Source organism: Gavialis gangeticus, unplaced genomic scaffold, assembly GCF_001723915.1.
Source record: "Gavialis gangeticus isolate Ggan-Ray unplaced genomic scaffold, GavGan_comp1, whole genome shotgun sequence".
Taxonomy (NCBI): Eukaryota; Metazoa; Chordata; order Crocodylia; family Gavialidae; genus Gavialis; species Gavialis gangeticus.
This window is the reverse complement of record NW_017729014.1, coordinates 19,351,799-19,355,627: the sequence shown is the minus strand read 5'-3', so window position 1 is coordinate 19,355,627 and position 3,829 is coordinate 19,351,799. Positions and strand designations below refer to the sequence as shown.

The window sequence follows — 3,829 nt, the reverse complement described above, 5'->3', positions numbered from 1 at the left end:
TGCTCTTGGCAAGAGTGATTTGTGTGTGGGAGGGGATTAACATTATTGAAAAATATTGGAGAAATTAAGTCTTAATTCTTTGGAAAAGGGGAGATTAGGAGGAAACTAGCAGTCAGTACAATCCTGTAAGACACAATCCAGGCAGAGAGATGCTACAAGGATCTTTGAAGTGATGCCAAATACAATAACAAAGGGCCATACACTCTTCTTAGGAAAAGCTAGTTATTTATTAGATTTATATGCTGCCCTCCCTGGAAGAGTCTCAGAGCAGCTTACAATAAAATTTGGAGAAATTATGAAGCCACATACAAGTATTAAATAATATGCAATAGAACAAACTCCCCAGACAGTGCCGCAAAACTTAACCCCACTTGCTGAAGGCCAGCTCAAATGAAAAAAAGGTCTTACAAGGCTTCCATAAGATGTCCAAGCTCAAGCTCTGATGGATAGTAAAGTTGGCTGGAATTTTTTTTAACCATGAAGTACTGAAATACCCACCCCTTCTTCCCGTCCACTTGCCGCCTCCTCCCATCTCACGCTGCAAAAGCAGAAACCAAGGTAAAAAGATTTTGAAAAAGAAATAGATCTGTATTCTAAAGAGAGGGGAGGGGAGTATCCAAAATTCTGGCTAATATGGGTGAACCTCAAGCAAGACCTGATACAACAGCACCTGAAGTGATGATATTTTGATTACAGCCAGCCCTTTGAGGAGCTTACCCATTGAAGGCCTGATCTAGCTGACTGTGCCAAAAATTTCATTGCTGACACACAGTATACATGCATGAAATATATATTGGCCATGCCTTCAGACCCTACCCAGGAATGTCCATTCATCTGCATGGTACGCATCTGTCTTGCAAGACAACAGAATTGCTTTGAGTGAGACACCAGCTCCCTGAATGGAAACCTCACTTGATAATAATGTGAAGCTGGAGTGACTGTTCCAGGGGGCAAAAGCCTGGTGGATACATTCCATCACTTCTGGCTGTGTGACGGACATCTACAGATGGAAGAACTAATCAGCAGAGTACTTAAGCAAATGCCTAATTAAGCATGTGAGTATTCTCGTTGATGGAGCATACAATTCAAGTTAGACACCTGCTTAACTTGGAGGCTGACACAGAGCCTGAGCCTAGAATTTAGCCCTCTGTTAACTTAAAGGCAGCTACAAATTTTGAAAGGCTTTCTGGCTTCTTCTTGCCCCCAGTCTCCTCTGTGCTTTCATATATGCATCTATTATGCTCACAAAACAGGCTAGAAGGAAGTGGGAAGGGAGGAGGGAAACAGTGTACATTAGGCTGTGAAATGTAAAAAGAGGTTTTTCAAACAGCATATTCAAAACGTCACCCTGGAGTCATACAATAATAAATATTCAATATTACATTGAAAGGGTTTAATTGCCAAGTAACTATGGCAATGAAGAGAAAAGCCTGTCTTTGGACACATTCCCTCCTGCATTAATTTTTCCCAGGAGGAAGAGAATGGATTCTAGATTGTTAATGGATAACGTTTTCCAGAGCCCTCTCCGATCACTCAGTGACTCCAGGATTAAAAAGAAGCAGACAGAATTCTCCAAGGGAAGCTGGACGTTCAAAACAATTATGCTGAACAATTCCATCTCCTTAGATGGGGTTGAGTACACCAGGTTCCCGATGCAAGGCTGTCAAAGGCATTGAGACCCATTGTGCAGCAGTGTGACCCCTAGTAAAGTGAGCCTAGCTCTGAATCCAAATGCTCACTGCTTCTTCCTCTGTCCCCAAAGAAACAGGCTTTACAGCAAGCCTACGAGCCTGAAAATGAGTAAGTGTGAAGTGAGACTGCACATTGGCCTGTGCTGAGAGTTTGTTTTTGCCAAGATTGCGTTTCTTGGTTATTTTTAAATTCTGATTTCTGGAATTTGATTTGGTGTGGAGGGGAGTGAGGAATTTAAAACATATTTGGAAGCCCCAAGCATCTTCTCTCTTCTGACGTTTTCCAGAACTCAAAGTGTTTGGAAAATGGAGGGCGGTGCTGGCACAATGGGACGTGCCACTGGATCTGTGGTTTTAGAAAACATTTCTTAATCCAGGTAGGGAAAGAACTGCATTACCCTGTTGGTATTTTCATAAGTAACTTGATGCATGCCTCTCTCTTGGATGGATGCTAGCTATAAGGCAATGATGTTTAATTTGAGAAAACTGGTGAGGGGGAAGGGGAATAATTGTCTTATATTGTGACTGGAATATACTCCTCTGGGAAGGGTTTTTAAAATGGTCTGCTATTTGGGATAATCCATTACATTTCAACGGCAATAAACCTTTGCTGCTTAGAATTTTTTTGAAAAAATCATTCATAGTGAGGGTTACACAGTTTCCAGAAGGAGGTTTGAACTAAACCAAGATCAGGAACTCGTCCATTCTTTCTTTAGATCAAAAACTGTAACGGCACAAAGGCAGTTTCCTAAGCCAGAGGCCACATCAGTAATAGAAAGCCCTAGAGAATGCTGGAAAACCTGTAGGGGTATTTTTACTTTCCATTCTTAGCTTCAGTCCGTTATTTGATAGATGTGATTTGATTTCTAGAAGGTCTTCCTCTGTGTGGTAGAGAAACCTCAATTCTGTGGGAAAGGAAATAGGATTTGTGACCCAGAACAATAAAGACACTACCTATGCTACAGCAGAAACCAAAAAAAAACCCAAGGCAAACCCATTACCCAACTGCTCACCGTTCTTTTAACACACGTGAACACTCCTTGCCCCAGTCTCTACTCCCAAATCTGTCTTTTAAACTATACCACTGCTTGTTTAGGATTTTCAAACAGAAATCCCTATTTGTGTCTTGCTGTCGCAGTAACCAGTTACGGAGCCGTTGATGTGCGAACCCCCAACCCTTTCTTTGATCCGGGTAGGCAGACTCCTACGTCTGTGAACAGAAATGGGGAGCAAAACTCAGTAGAGTGTCCTAACTACAGGCAAAATGCTGTTTTGCTTAGCGCTATTTTGCTCATTTTAAATTGATATGTGATTTCACTTAGCGCTCAGCGAGTTACATTATAATGCTTGCAGTTGCCATCTTGGGTTGTCAAATACTTCCAGTTTCACTTAATGCTTGTTTCACTTAACACTCGTTTTTTCAGGAACCAACAAAGAGTGCTAAATGGAGGTTGCCTGTACATGATTTCACTTAGTGCTGAGCGAGTTTTGTTATAATCTTCATGGTCGCCATCTTGGTTCATTAAAAACAATTGTGGTCGCCACCTTGGGTTGCCAAATACTGTTGGTTTCACTTAAAGCTCATTTCACTTAACGCTCGTTTTTACAGGAATCAATTCAGAGTGTGAAGTGGGGGCTGCCTGAGCTACCCAGCGAGAATGGCAACAGGTGTGCCCCAGTCCTCGTAGCACCACGCTAGCACGTTGACGTGTATTGGGACTCCAGCACGGGCCGCCTCCCCGCACCGTTGCGCTCCCCGGCACTCGCTTTGCGTCCTAGGGACCTAAGGCGAGCAGAAGGCGTCTCACAAGGTCACCAGAGGGATTGAGGCTGGCTGTGATGTGCCCCCCGGCCTGTGTCTCTGGTGGGGTGGCACCAGGCTCTGCAGGCAGATCTGGATTTTGAACAAGGGGGTGCGGATGGCAAGCCGCATCTGTCTGTCTCCCGCAGGAGCTGTATGTGTTTCTCCAGTTCTTGAATAGGGATTAAATGGGGTGGGGGTGAGTGCCAAGCTCTCCAGGCAAGGAGCCATGGGGAGGGCGGAAACCCTCCTTCCGTATTATTATGGGATGGTCAAGGTCAAGCTGGGGCGGGGGGGGGGGAGGTTGACTTCTCGCGACACTCGCTGCGGTGCCGGC

The 3,829-nt window shown here is 44.2% G+C and overlaps 1 long non-coding RNA gene across 1 annotated transcript; it reads left to right on the top strand.

The window, feature by feature from the left end:
• The first annotated feature begins 238 nt into the window (after positions 1-238).
• Positions 239-3,239, top strand: LOC109293806. Its single transcript, XR_002096406.1, has 3 exons — positions 239-1,800; positions 1,979-2,068; positions 3,116-3,239. It is a non-coding gene; the product is annotated as an uncharacterized LOC109293806 (long non-coding RNA).
• Positions 3,240-3,829: the final 590 nt, after the last annotated feature.